The 16493-nt window shown below is 44.2% G+C and overlaps 1 long non-coding RNA gene across 1 annotated transcript in view; it reads left to right on the forward strand.

The window, feature by feature from the left end:
- The first annotated feature begins 726 nt into the window (after positions 1-726).
- The window catches only part of LOC144783431 (uncharacterized), a 431028-nt gene continuing 415261 nt past the window's right edge, over positions 727-16493 (forward strand). The window contains exon 1 of the long non-coding RNA XR_013601437.1: positions 727-989. This is a non-coding gene — a long non-coding RNA (uncharacterized LOC144783431). The remainder of the gene's footprint in view (positions 990-16493) is intronic.

Genomic DNA, 16493 nt, shown 5'->3' on the forward strand with positions numbered 1-16493 from the left:
CATGCAGCAGGAACTACGTACTGCCTTATTACACAATGGTTCTTTATCTGATATTTAGAGGACTGATTTTTGTTTTGGCTTCCTGCCCTGATACTGTCTACCTGTGTTCAGCTTTGGTGCCACAGCTGCTTAGTTTGAACTATAGCATTTCTCCCTCCCACCTCCTCTAATGCCATAGTTGTGTTAGTGCTGCCTCCCACACTGTGCCTCCCTCTCCGCTGGTTGTATTTTATTAGCCTTTTTGCAATTCTTGATGTCGACCCTCAGTTGGGCATTTTTGGGGTATGATTTTACCTTAGTTTTGGGCTTCTTTTAAGGAAATTTGGGCTTGTTTTTGTCCCTCGCGGCTGCTGATGGCTTTCTGACACATGCTCAGTCAATGCTTCTCCTCCCTCAGACTGCCCAGCCCCCTTTCTGATACTTTTTTTCCTGAGACGCCTACTCCTGTGCTGGGGTATTTAAATCTTATCAGTATGACACACATTTGATTTTATCAGAGCCTCTGTGCCTCTTGATTTTTTTTTTGTCTCACACGGCTACTGCATCCCGTTTTCTCCTTCACCCTGCTGTATCATAGCACTAGAGCTGTCCTCTCCTCCACCGATCTCCGCTGCAGAGCAGGAGCCTCCAAAGATGGCTGAGCTGCTGCAGTCAAGCTTGCGGCTGCTCGATGCTATGGGTCCAGGCCCCTGCAGCAGCAGGTGAAACTCAGCCTGCTTGCCCATCTCTATTTTTTAATAATTGTGAACATACTTTAACTATCAGCGCTGAGCCCACTTCGCGAAGGCAGCGCTTTATGTTTTTCTTTCATTCTCGTGTTGTGTCTCTTCCCACGCTCCTCTATCCCACTCTTTCTGCTCTCCCTCCCCCCGGGTATTCAAACAGAATATCGAGTTGGAAATGTCAACTTACACAAATATTGAGTTGGAAATATTGTGAGACGGAAATATCTACAGCAAGAATATCATGTCAGGAATATCGAATTTAAGGTAAGAAATATTGTTTAAAAAAATATAAAAGTCATTAATATAATTTCCAAAAACTATAGTTGTTTAAAATATCTATTTTTTAATTAGTGTTATGCATTTTACTTTATATTTTAAATTTATGTGATGTATGTTTTTTTGTATAAGAATTTTTTTTTTACTAAGCAAATGTTATTGATTTTAAAAACATAGAAAAACAGGTCAGCCAAAGCACGGAATTCATAGATATCACTTCATTCACATCGTCACCATACCCCGCAATCATAATCCCCTTAAAAACACCTGGCGAAAGCTTGAATCTGGTCAATCGGGACCCTCCACAGCCCCCAGCCATTTCCCCCACACTCTGCGGTATTTCCTGGCACGCCCCTTAGCTGTATGCATGGCTTTCTCTTGTGTCGCACACCAGTCCACCCCTCTTCGCCACCTCTCCAGGGTAGGAGGATCAGGGCTTATCCAGTCCGCCACAATGTCCTGCTTGGCCACCATCATAGCTGTGTTGTAAAACAACTTATCATTCCTGGACCCATCCAGCCCGTCAGTGATCCCCAGCAAGGAGTTACTTGGGTCGTGAGGAACATCACAGCCTAGTACCTCCGTTAACTCTCCCTCAATGGAATCCCAGAACTGCCCCAAGCAGGGGCATGACTAAACCATGTGGAGGAAGTCAGCCGCAGCATGCTTGCATCTTGCGCACTACGCTTCTGGGCGCAAACTCGCTCGCTGCAGGCGCAGGGGGGGTGAGGTACGCAGCGTGTAAACAATATAACGGAATCAGCTTGAGTTTGGCAGAGATAGTAACTATTCTGGGGGCCATAAGGGCATCCCGCCAATCCACATCGTCAAGGGGACCCACCCATTCCACCCATTGGTCCCTCAACTTGTCTAGCGATGTGGGGTTGTTATTAACTAGAGTGTGGTAAATTCGGGGGACCCCCCCTTACCCAAGTTGCCCATCAGTGTCTGAGCCTCAGTGGGGCTTTATTCAGGGAGCCTCGTGCCGCCCGCAATGTGTTTGAGGAGGGCATGTCTCAACTGCAGATGCTTCTAGTGTTGAGAGGAGTGTAGGGAGTAAAGAGTTTGGAGCTCCTGGAAGGACACCATCTGACCTCTTGCCCACACATCCCCTAATTGGGAGATACCAATAAGGTCCCAAGGTCTAAATGCCCGCAACCCGCTGACTTCCCGAAGCCAGGCCTCCTGCCAAATGAGAGTACACTGGGTTAGTTTACCCGACCACCCCATGTGTCGGAGCGAGGCCTGCCATGCCAGCAACACTGAGCGCGTCACCTCAGGAAGTCGGTTCTAAATGGGCTCCCCATATAGCATGGCTTGGATGCCCGTCATCCCCAGTGTGCTCAATTCAAGCCTATAGGCAGGATACAACCAGCCCCCACTAAACCAATTGTGTACCACTAATAGGCGTACCGCCAGAAAATAAGAATTGTTTATGTTTTATAATATATGTGTTCAATTGTTTGTTGTTATCGATTTTAGTTTAAGTACATTTTGCGTTCTTTAGTTGTGGGCTTATAGGGGAATAGGGTGGGAAGTAATTTTATTATAATACATTGATAATTATTTTTTATTTATTAATATTTATTTAATTGAGATTTTATAGTGTTAATTGTTGGAAGTAATTTATTGTAATTAATTCATTGGTTGTTAATTACTAGTAATTAATTAATTATGGTAAATGTGTAATTGTTTTAGGTGCGGGTTGTGGGGTTTATAGGATTAAAGGGTGGGTAGTAATGTATTATACATTAATTATTAATTAGTTGTTAATTAATTTTAATTAATTAATTGGTAATTAATTATGGTAATTGTGTAAATGTTTTTAGGGGTGGGTTGTGGGGTAGGAAGTAATTTTTGATTAATTAATAATTAGTTGTTAATTTATATTAATTCATTGATTGAAAAATAATGATGGTAATTGTGCAATTAATTTTAGGTGTGGGTTGTGGGGTTTATGGGGTAAAGGGTGGGAAGTAATATATGTTTAATTAATTAATAATTAGCTGTTATTTAATATTAATTATTCAATTGAAAATTAAATATGGAAATTGTGTAAATAATTTTAGGTGTGGGTTGTGAGGTTTATAGGGGTAAAGGGTGGGAAGTAATTTATGTTTAATTAATTAATAATTAGTTGATCATTAATATTTGTCAATTAATTAATTGATATTCAATTAGGGTATTTGTTTATTTTTTGTGTGTGGGTTTTACTTTTATAGGGATACAGTGTGGGGATTACATTAATTTTACTTACTTTATAATTAGTTGTTAAATGCTATTAGTTTTTTAATTGAAAATACGTTTTAATTGTGTAGTTAATGTTTTTACAGTTTAATTCTTAGCTGAGGTATGTGGGGATTATAGGGGTAAAATGTGGGATGCTAATTAATTTTCAGGAGTTTTAATTTGTCTTTTAATTATTAATATTTCTTTAATTGGTATTTAATTATGTTAATTAAGGAAGTACATTATTTTAAAATTTAGATGTGGGTTGTGAATTGTGTGGTTTTATAGGGTAGGAAATAGAAAAAGTAAATTTATGTAATAATTAATTTCTTTGTTTTTAAGAACATTTATTACAAATATTTATTTGTTTGAAAACTATTTTTTATTTTATTTAATATATTATTTATAGGTATTTGTCATATGCATTGAACAGTATATATTTTTTAAACTTTGTAATATTAAATATATTTGTATTTGAATTTTTAACATATCTATATATTTTTTTAATTTATTTTGTTTTTTAAATATTTTGTTGTCAATATTTCGTTTGTTTTTAATTTTGAACTGACTAGAGTGAGAGTATTAAATGTTACCTCTCCGCTATCCAACACTTTCCCTACTGATGCACTCACTTGAGTGGGAATAGTAATTTTTACCCGTCCGCTATCCAACACTTTCCCTACTGTTACAATTATTGGAGTGGAATAGTATTTTTTACCCCTCCGCTATCCAACAATCTCCATACTGTTACAATTATTGGAGTGGGAATAGTCATTTTTACCCCGCCTCTATCCAACAATTTCCATACTGTTGCACTCATTTGAGTGGGAATAGCAATTTTTACCCCTTCGCTATCCAACACTTTCCCTACTGTTACACTCACTTGAGTGGGAATCGTACATTTTATCTTGCTGCTATCCAAAACGTTCCCTACTGTTGCACTAACTGGTGTGGGAATAGCAACTTTTACCCCTCCGCTATCCACCACTTTCCCTACTGTAGCACTCACTTGGGTGGAAATAGTAATTTTTACCTCTCCGCTATGCAACACTTTTCCTACTATTCCATTCACTGGAGTGGGAATAGTACGTTTTACCCCTTCACTAGCCAACACTTTCCCTACTGTTGCACTCACTGGAGTGAGAATAATAATTTTTACACCTCCGCTATTCAACACTTTCCCTACTCTTGCATTCATTGGAGTGGGCATAGTAATTTTTACCCCTCCGCTATCCAACACTTTCCCTACTGTTACAATTATTGGAGTGGGAATAGTAATTTTTACCCCACCGCTATCCAACAATTTCCCTACTGTTGCAATGGCTGGGGATAGAGATAGTAATTTCCACCCCTCTGCTATCCAACACTTTCCTTACTGTTTCACGGATTGGAGTGGGAATAGTAATTTCTACCCCTTAGCTATCCAACACTTTCCCTAATGTTGGACTCACTGGAGTGGTAATAGTAATTTTTACACCTCCGCTATTCAACACTTTCCCTACTGTTGCACTCATTGGAGTGGCAATAGAAATATGTATCCCTCCGCTATCCAACACTTTCCCTATGGCTGCACTGACTGGTGTGTGAATAGTAATTTTTACCCCTTAGTTATCCAACACTTTCCCTACTGTTGCGCTCATTGGAGTGGGAATAGTACATTTTATCGCGCCGCTCTCCAACACTTTCCCTGCTGTTGCACTCACAGGAGTGGGAATAGTAGCTGTAACCCCTACACTATCCAACACTTTCCCTACTGTTGCGCTCACTGGAGTGGTAAAAGTAATTTTTACCCCTTCACTATCCAACACTTTCCCTACTATTGCACTCACTGGAGTGGGAATAGTAATTTTTGGAGCAAGTATTCAATGGAGCACGGAGCGATTCAGACAACAACTGCCATTTCCATGGCAAGGAGAGGAGGAGGCAAGGTGACGGCATCGTAATAGCCGACTGATAGAAGCAGGAGCTGCTAATTACTTGTGCACATGAACACTAGCAAACTTGCTTCCCTCTGAAGTGTCGGACTACACAACCTAGACTACACAACCTAGAAAACTAAGCGTCAAGTGAGAGCAGAAGGAATCCGGCCCCGGAGGGCATAAATAATTAACCGTCCTTGGAGCCTGAAGGTCAAGAAGAGCGGCAGGAGAGGCCAGGTTTGAGGTCTCCGGCTTGTCGCCCGGCAAAGTAAAGGCACGAACAGCGCTTGGGAAATTTCAGCGTCTGGCTAGCTGGGGGCTTGATTTTCTGGAAATTCAAGGGTGCATGCAGCACTCGGACAAACTTAGTGGCTGACTGGTTGGAGGCCTGTGTTTTTAAGTCCCGTATTAGAGAAAGCAACATTGTCCCTGGGCACAAAGGAAACAACTAGGGCAGGTTAAAGAGAACCCTGTGTGGACAAAAGCAGTAGGGCAGCGTAACACACACTATTGAACCAGGACAATTTGGGGGCTCAAGCTGCAGCAAGGGCTTTTTTTATCCTCCGATAAGGTCCTACCAGCCAGATTCCTTTTACCAACCCAAAAGGGGCTTCTCCTTCTCTAGAAGAGCGATATATCCGATCCCAGGTAATCCGTTGAATAGCTTTCCAATCTTCAATATACCGACAGGCAATAGGTTCAGCCCCCTTGAGGGAATGGACTGACTGAAGGGTTACAATTCAGTCTCTGATGGGGAAATAGACCTTTTACCACACCCCGAAAGGCAGGTTAGCTTCCCAACGGCAGAGTTGGAGTCTGAGGAAGGATTGGGCACCACCGTCTTCCCACTGGGTCCGGTCTCTGTGAAAACACAGACCACTCAGTAAAATTTGAGGTAATAACCCCCATATTTAACCCCATTAGACCAGTGAATGCAACACCGGATGAGATGGGGTTGGTAAGTCAAAACGGGATTCCACCACAAAATGAGGCAATAAGGGTTTTATCTTGGAATATTGCAGGCTTGACTAGCAAACTAGATGATCCCGATTGGGGAACCTTCATAGAAAACTTTGAAATCTGCATGTTCCAGGAAACCTGGGCACGAAGTGAGGTTCACAAGCCAGGATACGCAAGTTCCCATATCCCTGCAATCTCTGGGGGAAAAGGAAGACCATCAGGAGGACTTACAACATGGAAGGGAGTTCATTTGGGCTGCTCAGCAATTCAAATCGCCTCAGGGTCTAGTGACATCTTAAGTGTCCAGCTGATGTTTGCCACAAAAACCCCTGTTGTTCTAATTAATGTATATTCACGACCAACCTCTAAGGGCAGCGAATCTAACACAGTGGAAGAGTTAATTAACTTCTTAGGTTCCATAGATCCTAATCAGATGATCGTAATTGACGGGGGATTTTAACTGTCAGTTCGAGCCACTAGAGGGGTTATCCCTAGACAGCCTACTTGACGAGGACCACTTCATAAAAATCCCGGAAACAAGATGTCCTCAAATAAAAAAGTGGACCCCCTTGTTGATTCAGATGAGCTGTCTCTCATTAAGGCATTCTCTTCGAGCTTGCAATGGAAGATCGCCATCTGAATCATCAAATGGCTACACATTTCATAGCAAAAATCGCGGTTTCATATTGGACAATATCTTTATTAATACATATTTCTGGGACAGGTTGTTGGACTTCAAAATAATCCCCCGCCATGATAGTGACCATTCTGCATTAGTGGTAGAACTCCAAGCACTTAGTACGGGTGGTCTCTCCACTATAAATAACCCCCCAGACTCCAGGGTGGTGACCTCGAACTGCAGGAGGAAGATGAAATGGTCCAATATCGGTCAAGCGGATGATAGACTGGGCAGTCTCTATGATGCCCTTTTGCCAGATTTCTCAGATGCGTCCAACCAATTAACCAGATCCAGGAGGGCATAGACCTACAAATGTCCCAACTGAATCATGTTTCATTAGGAAAAATTACTTTTGAGTTTTTCTATCCCATTAAAAAAGGCCCTCACATTAACAAGATTCCCTCCCACTCATGGTTTTATAGCTCTTGTCGAGTGGCAAAAAAGGCTCTGGTATTAGCTATCGGATCCAGAGATTGCCTCACCATAAGACCGGCGAGAGCATACTACAAAAGGATTATAAAGGATGCCAAACGTAGATGGGAAGATGGGAATTGGGCCTCACTGAAAATTGCATTAGGGGATAGAGATATGAGGACGTTCTGGGGTCTTGTTAATTCTGGTACAACAGCTCCTCAAATTGCTGTTGAACCTAACTTAGATGAACAGATTTGGAGGGACCATTTTGAATCACTCTAAGCTAAGGAACCTGATAATGGACCAGCCTATGGCTGTGACCTTTTAGCCACCTGTCCTTTAGTCTACACGGATCCACTTCTCCTGACCAGCGGAGCTGTGGATCAAAACATCAGCGTAAAAGAAGTAGAGGCCGCAAAATAGTCAGAATTGCCCCAGGGAAAGCCCCGGGCTTGGACAAAATCCCTGGTGATCTTTATAGGTCTGAACCTACTATTTGTGCCCCATATTTGTGGATGCTCTTTAGTGCAATTCTACAAGACATGAAAATCCCCCCAACTTGGCTTGGGGCGGAAATAATTCCGATTTTTAAAAAGGGCTCCTCTTTGCTCCCAAGCAAATATAGACCTATACGTCTAATAGATATCTCCCAGAAAGTATTTGCACCTGTCCTCCTTTACAGATTGCAGTCTTGGATGGAAGAGAAGAGGGTACTGTCTCCCATGCAGGCTGGGTTCAGGGAAAAATTGTCGACCCAGGACCAAGTACTAAGATTACAGCTGTTGTACTGGAAGACCGTAAGCATGCAGGGGGGCAGCCTCTTCTTGATCTTCGTAGACTTGCGATCTGCATTCGACTTAGTGCCCAGGGAGAAATTATGGTCAGTATTGGGAGAGCTGGGGGTCCCTGATTATTTAATATGTCTTTTTAAATGGCTACATGAAGGCAATTATGCTCAAGTAAGGTATGGTAAGGAGGGTAACCTAACAGCACCTATACCAATTAATCCCGGTGTACGACAGGGGTGCGTGCTCGTGCCAACCTTATTCAGCCTTTATATTAATGGTCTGATCGACGCCCTATCAGCCAAAAAAGATCTTGATGCACCCAAGTTAGCCTCCCGTAGAGTCTCGGCAATGATGTTTGCCGACGACACTCTACTGGTTGCCAAATCCCCTCTGGGTATACGAAGGGTTCTGGATAAATTTGAGCGGTTCTGCAGTGACAGGCGCTTAGAAATTAATCTGCAGAAAACAAAATTTATGCCATTCAATTGCCCGAAAAGTACACGCCCCAATCCGTCCCTTAACGGCAAACCCCTTGAGAGAGTGTCATCCTTTGTTTATTTAGGCATCACGATGTCCGAATCTATGGATTGGGGGCCCCACATCACTAAGTCCACGTTAAAATTAGCACAATCCTCATGGGGCATTTTGAGGGTTTTTAACAATTCCAGCAAATGAACCATAAGCCCCGCAATTGAAATCTACAGGGCGCAGGCAAGAGGAGGGGCACTATATGGTCCAGAGCTTTGGGGCAACCTAAATATGAGAAAGCTAACGCAGGTGGAAAACCAATATCTAAGACACCTATTTAGATTGCCATGTAGTACCCTGCTGGTTCCATTACGCCTTGACACAGGCATAACGGCAATAGCTGAAGTAGCAGGTGCCAAACCTATAATGTATTGGCGCCGCTTGTGGGCAACTCCTGAACTTACATCGTACAGGGAGGAACTATCAGAAGTTTTCGGGGCACCTAGCGCTGCAAAGATCCCCTGGTTCTCATACATTAAACTCCTATTAACCAACATGGGTCTAGGGGACTGTTGGTCTTGCCCCGAGTCAGCCTGCCCGTCAATATCTAAGGAGCAACTGAAGGCACTCTACAAAGAGTATAGACTGACCCAACTGCATACACTTACTAGAATCGGGAAACTTTCCTCTGGGTTCCTGGACATTAAAGATACACCTTGCTTTGAGCCGGCAATTGATCTCATAAATCCACCAGCAGCAAGGAAGCTTTATTTACAATTCAAATATGGGGTGCTTCCATTTCGCTGTTTTACATCTAAATTGAGAGATCAATCTATGAGTAACTGTCCGGCCTGTGAACACCTTGAAGAATCTGAGCTCCACGTCTTCTTTGGTTGTCCGGGCTATAAGAGAGCAAGGAAGCGCTGGTTGGTTCAGATTTGCAGGAACCTGGGCAGCAGGCGCTGTCACAAAGTCTTCAGGATACTGAAAACCGACTCGAGCATTCCAATAGTGTATTCTGTAGCAGGTTTCCTGTTCTCAATGTGGTGCACGAGAAGGGTTTACCTGACTTCTAGTAATTATTAAGGACAGTTTTGCCCTGAAGCTTTATTTATAGAAATGGTCTAATGTCAGTTCTTCCCTGAAGTTGTATTTCTAGCAGAATTGCTTTTCATAGCCAAAAACCTTTTAGCAATAATCTTTGTTTTTACTTGTCTCCACATTTAGCTAATTTATTTATTAATTGCACTGCGCACTTTCAACAAATTTCCTGTTAAGTTTCGCCTACCTGTATCCTCAAAATCTCATGCATTGCTTAAAATGGAATCACGCTTGTGGCTAGTACCGAGTTTTTATCTTCATTTTTTTTAGGACTGTTAGTGCACAATTTAAGCGTCGTAGTTATGCAAATGTTTTCCTGAGTGTGTTCTATTTTTTTCTTTGTCATGTAATTATATATTGTGTGCTATACTTTTTTAGGTCATTCTGACCAAAATAAAGTCTATTTGAACTGACTGAACTGAATAGTAATTTTTACCCCTCCCCTATCCAAAACGTTCCCCATTGTTGCTCTCACTCAATTGGGAATAGCAATGTTTACCCCTCCTCTATCCAGCTCTTTCCCTAGTGTTGCACTGACTGGAGTGGAAAATGTAAGTTTGAACATTTTTTAATAGTTTAATGTCACTTGTCACTTTAAAAGCAATGGTTGAAGCCGCATAGCCATGTCATGTGATCAAGGCTCGTTCCGAGCCGGAACGCATAATGGCGACACCGCAATAAATCAACTTGAAGCACTTATCTGGTGGTCCGTGTCCGTGTGTGGGAAGTATCCAGGAGACAATGGAATCCTTTGACTGATATATATATATATAGTCGATATTTTGTACAACTATATTTTTTACATCGATATTTTTTTACAGACATTTTTGTACTTGCATGTTAAAGTATAGGTAGTCGATATTTTTGTGTCTATTTTTTTTACTTCTATACTTTTTACATAGATGTTCTGACAGTGAACCCTTCCCCATTCCAATCAGTCAGCTGGCTCCAGTAGCATGTACTTCCAGCTGTTGCCTAACAAAGCCTTATTGGCACAAATGAAGTGTGCAGTGTTAAAGTCTCATTGCCACAGATGAAGTTTGGGGTGTTGTGTGGATTAATACACTCATGTACACAGTCAGTATCCCTCTGTCTTCCTTTCCCAGCCATTAGAGGGTTCGACCTGTGGGTCTTTCCAACCCACTCCACCACCAGTCCTCTCAGTGGGAAACATCCATTAGTACACAGACATTTCTTCGCGTACTATTACTATGCATGCGTTAGTACGCATGCGATGTAAAAACGCATCGCCTTTAGCACGCATACTATTACATCGCATGCATACTCACAACGTATGCGTAGGGGGTGGGTGCCGCTTTTGGAGGTCGTCACGGTGGCAAGTTGCTCCCAGGGTCTGCTGCTGCTGCTTTTCCAGGTGCAGGCGAGGGCGTAGGAAGCCCACGACGGAGGAAGCCGGAGGAAGCAGGAAGGGGAGAAGATTGGAACCATGCGTGGAAAGAGGTAAGTGGGGCGGTGTAGGGGCTTTGTAGGGTCGTGCAAGGTTGTGTACTTGTGTACGGTTGTACTGTTTCAGGGTGGGGTCGTGCAAGGTATTTTTTATTTTTATTTTATTTTAAAAGTTTTATATAGCTCTAGCTTAACCCGAAGGTATCAGAGCTCTTTACATACACACAGTAAACAGCAGAAGGACATTACATTGCATAGTAGGCCGGCAGTAAGCATGGGAGATAAATATGCATTGCAGCGGAGGGGGAGAGAGCAATAAAAAGAAAAAGGTGAGAATGACATAGTCCGGTCACCCACTATCCTTAAATGTCCAGGAAGAGAGGAGACAACTCGGATCTAGTAGTCTAGGTAAGTTGACGATGGTCATGAAAGTATTTGTTTAAGAGATGGAGTTTCAGGTCCCTTTTGAAACAGGAGAAGCAGAGGTTGCATCTGAGGACTCCAGGGAGAGCGTTCCATATCCTGGGAGCGTTGCCAGAAAACGATCAGTATTGGGTGGTTTTCTTTTTCATTTTCGGAGGAATAAGAAGGAGTGATTTGGAGCTTCTCAGTGATCTGGATTGACCTGCTCTTATCAGTCTGTTATTTAGGTAGTTGGGGGCAGGAGAGTGAAGGGTTTTGTGTGTGATGCAGGCCAGTTTATAGATATATCGCCCTTCCATGGGAAGCTAATTGAGGCAGTTGAGAGCTGGAGTGAGGTGTTCAAATCTTTTAACTCCAGATACGAGTCGAGCGGACATGTTCAGCACTGCCCTGAGAGGGGCTAGGTGAGCTTATGGAGTCCTTGTAAGGATGGCGTTCCCGTAGTCAATTTTAGAGAGAACTAGGGAGTGGACTACTGTCTTGAGGTCATCGTGGGGTAGAAAAGGTTTCAATTTCTTGAGGTATTTTAGAGAGAAAGGAGCACTTTTTGCAGAGTTTTTGATGTGGGCCTCCATTGATAAGTTCTTGTCAAGGGTGATGCCTAGAGACTTAACCGAGTTGGATAGGGTAAAGGGGCAGTTTAGGGCAACCAGATTCTTCAGCCACTCTTGTATTGGATGATGGTTCCTTTTTGTAGAGAATAGGATTAGTTCAGTTTTGTCTGGGTTGAGCTTTAAGTGGTTAACGTAGAACCATGATTGGATCTCAGTTAGGGTGGTATTGAGGAGTTAGTTGTCGCTGGGAGACTGGATCCTGAAATAGATTTGGGTGTCATCCGCGTAAACGTGGAAAGTCACTCCAGCTTTTTTCAATATGATTGTGAGAGGCTCTATGAAAAGATTGAAGAGGGACGGGGGAGGATTGAGCCTTGCGGGACCCCAAGTGTGACTTAGGTGGGCTTTGAGAGACAGGAATTGATTTTAATTTGTTGTGAGCGGTGTTGAAGGAAGGAGGTGAACCATTTTAGTACTATGACATTTATGCCGGAACGTTTCGACAGGGTTTCCAGAAGGGCTGGATGGTTTACTGTGTCGAATGCCGCAGATAGGTCAATAAGGATGAGTAGGCAAGCATCACCTTCGTCTAGGGCCTTGTGAATGTCGTCGGAGACGTTGAGCATAGCTGTTTCCGTGCTACAGCCTTTTCTGAAACCAGATTGAAAGGCGTCGAGGAGGTTGAACTCATCAATATTTTTATTTAGTTGGAGGAGAACACATTTCTCCAATGTTTTTGCGAGGAATGGGAGGTTAGAGATAGGTTTAAGGTTGTTAAGATCATTAGAGTCAGCCCCAGGTTTTTGAGAATGGGTGAGATTTGTCCTAGTTGAAGGAAGTCTGGGACACAGCCTGAGGTGAAAGAGGCATTGATGAATTTTGTCCAGAAAGGGGAGATGATGTGGTTGAGATCTTTTATAATTGTGGAAGGGAGGGGGTCCATAGTGTGGGAGGAAGGTTTTAGATTACAAATGATATTTAATACCTCGCTAACCAACATTAGCTCAAAGTCGGACCAATGCGCATTGTTTTTCAGCTGGAGGTAGGTTTGATTGTCCTTGTTAAGAGCTCTTTTTGAGTGATCAAGGGAGGTCCCGGGGCTCCCTCTGGTCGTTCACGGCCCGCGCATGCGCATTGGTTAGAAGACGGTGCTGTGAATGAGCAGAGGGAGACCCGGGACGCCGCGGACAAGGTAAGTGTATTTTATTTATTTTTATTTGCCCATTTAATTAAATTAGCTATGTAGGGCAGGGGGGCATGCGGCGCGTAGTGGGGCTACACGAAGTGCGCAGGTGGGTGTAGTTTCTCGCCCACTTTGCGTAGCTTCGCGTAGCCCCACTATGCACACTACGCCAAGGGTTAGTATTGAGCAGGGGCTCTAGGCAAGTGAACAGTATTCGCGATTCTGTTAGTGCCGATAATAACAGGGATGTGGAAGGGGGCTGACTTCTGGTGCAAAGCGAGGTGAGAGTCGTAGAGCTCATCCAGTACCAAAACGGGTTGGCTATCCTTGTTGGGACTGAGAGCCTGGCTCGATGATGGGCTGGAGGGTCGAGGGGTGTTCTGTGGGGCCATATGAGATGTATTGAGTGTAGAGGGAGCACAACACCTCGGGGGCAGGGAGCACGGTGGCTTGGCCCTGTTAAGAAGGTCTTGTTGTAAGTAAAGGAAATCAGCAGCAAGGGAGTTAATTTTCTGCTTTATTCTGTTCAGTTGCTGTGCTATTGAGCTGAGAAAGTTTAAGGTATTAGGCAGGGGTCGAGGATGACTTGGGTCTATGGGGGAGATTGAGCAGGGGTCAGGGGTTGGATGGAGCCCCTGGGATTAGGAGAGGGGGGGAGGGTGTACGCGGAGAGTCGGTAATGTAATGTTCCTATTTGAGGAGTTCGGTGGAGGACAAATGGGACTGGTTTCCAAGTGAGGACGGAGAGACATTCTGGGACGGACGTCAGAGTTCTGGGCATTGTCTGAGAGATAGGCGGTGGAGGCAGGTTGTGAATGTAGGAGTGTGATAGCGGAAGGGGAGTACGTAGTGGTAGAAGGGGGAGAGAGACAACTGGATTGGAAATTAAGTTAGATAGGGGAAGTAAGGGTTGGGGGAACAGGGACAGTGTATGTGGTAGGGGAAGGTTGTGAGGGAGGGTTCTGATTATCAGGGGTAAAGAGGGGAGCGTCTGTGAGATCCTTGGGCTTAGTAAAGGGGAGAGGTTGGACGCAGGGAGCCGGATTTGAAAAGTTCCCATTCAAGGAGTTCAGTGGAGGAGAAGTGGTACGAGTGTCCAGGTGAGGAGGAAGAGATCTAAAGAAAGGCCATCGGAGTTCCGGGGCATGTCCAAGAGGATAGAGTTGAAGGTGGGGTGTTTATGGGGGGGTGGGACAGCAGAAGGGGATGTGTAGCTGTAGAAGGGGGAGAGAGACCACTGGATTGGAAATTACGTTCTATCAGGGGGAAGTAAGGGTCGTGGGAACAGGGTCTGTGTAGGTGGTAGGTGGAATCTCCATCCAGATTCTCAGGATGGAGAGAGGAGTGTCTGTGGGGATTTCAGTCGCAAGAGGGCTGTGGATTGAGACCAAGTTATTAAGATTGGCCTTGAAGGGATTGTTAGTTGCGGGTATGTTCCTGCTGGTGAGATCAGTAGATGAGAAAATGGTGGGTGATTGGCGACGGAGAGTAAGAATAGGGGTAGTTTGATTGTAGGGAGTGATGGTGGAAGTCTTGAGTTGAGGAGAGGGTCTTCAGGGCAAGAAGATTGGATTGGTTCCACAATATTAGTGAGGGTAGTGGGGGATAGGGGAGAAAGGGATTGATGGCTCAGTTGAGTTAGCGAGGAGAGAAGTGTGGGGAAGTGGCGGTCAAAAGTGGTGAGGTAAAGGTCGGTGGCCTGAATGAGAATGGTTCCAGTTCTGTAGATGGAAATGGTGAGATCCCCTTTGAAGGTTGGGGAGATGGTAGTGGAGATTTTTTCACCATAGGGAATTGTTACTGACTTGGTGACTTGAAGGTGAAGAGAGAAGGTGTTTTTCCATTGAGCAAGGCGACTAATGTAGAAAATGAAGTTTGTTTTCGTACTGCCATTGGTCGCTGAGTGATAGTTATCTACAATGAGTGTTTCAGGGTGTTGTTTTAGAGTGCCGTGCTTGAAGTTCTTTTTTGCATTACTGGTCATTTTGTTAGGGTAATTAATGTACCAGGAGTTGGGTCCGTAACGCATGAGATTGGTGTTCGGGGTGGGGTTAGATGGGCGCATGATTGAATGGTAAGAATGTCGGGACGTAACTAGCAATCAAGCAGTAAGCTGGACGCCCTCTTGAGAAGCCACTAAGGTAGGGTGGAGAAGGGCCCACTAGAGATTATAAAATTTACACAGACTAGAGAGTAACAACATGCCTAGTAGTAACAACATGCACATGCCTATATGTAGTTTAGGCTTGGAATGTCAGCTTGTGCATTTTCGTCAGTGGGAGGACCTAATGAATGGACAACATCAATTACAAAGTCAATTATAAAAAACAATGAAATAAAATAAACAGACACAATGTGTCTTTAAAGTTTCCAAAAGAGTTAGAGAATGTCTGCTTGAGCATTAAATGGCCTGTAAAAAATAAAATCTCTATGTCGCACATGCCTATATGTAGCATAAGCTTAGAATATCTGCTAGTGCATTATCCTCAGTGGGAGGACCGGATGAAATGGACAACATCAATTACAACGTCAATTATGAAATACAATAAAATAAAAATGAACAGTCACAATGTGTCTTTAAAGTTTCTAAAAGTGTTAAAGAATGTCTGCTTGAGCATTAAAAGGCCTGTAATAGTCTATGTAGTGCAGGTTAATTTCTGGCCACTATTTTGTAATTAGGCAGATCCGGCTGTTTCCCTGTGTCCTCGTGAGGACGTGGCCTCACCGATCACGAGGCTATAAAGAATCTTTTCCACGATTCACTGGGTGCAACGAGGGAGGCTCGGGTGATAAAAAAAGGAAAAACACTCACCCTGGCCTCACACGGGGGAACGTGTTGTACGCCATCTTAGGGAGCAAGATGCGGTGGGTCGTCGCAATCTTATCCTCTGCAGGACTCCGAAAGCACAATGAAAGTGGTGGCCCGAAGATCGTTGGGGGCTGGTTTGGTGACTAAGCGTGGGCCAGGACTCAGAGCTCTGGCGGCTGCAGCAGGGGCGATTTACTTTGAATACCTCCCTTTAAGCTTAGCACCACCTAAGCGGACGAGGTTTGAGGAAAGGGTGGCGGGGACGCATCGTCATCGAGGTCAGGGGCCACATGGGGCAGAGCGAAGGAATGGGCTTGATCTTGGCCCACGGGCAGGAGAGTCTGAGGCTTTAACGGGGGTTAGGAAAGGTGGGGGAGTGTTGCAGGACTGGTCTGGGGGGCTCTTTCAGGATGCCGCCAGACCAGAGGGGCTCGATCCGGCTCATGGGCCGGAGAGGCTTAGTTATTGAACTGCGGTTTGGGGCGAGGGGGGAGTGCTGCAGTACCACTCCGTGGGGCTCTTTAAGGACACCGCCAGGCCAGAGGGGCTCGATCCTGC

Source organism: Lissotriton helveticus, chromosome 9, assembly GCF_964261635.1.
Source record: "Lissotriton helveticus chromosome 9, aLisHel1.1, whole genome shotgun sequence".
Classification (NCBI taxonomy): domain Eukaryota; kingdom Metazoa; phylum Chordata; class Amphibia; order Caudata; family Salamandridae; genus Lissotriton; species Lissotriton helveticus.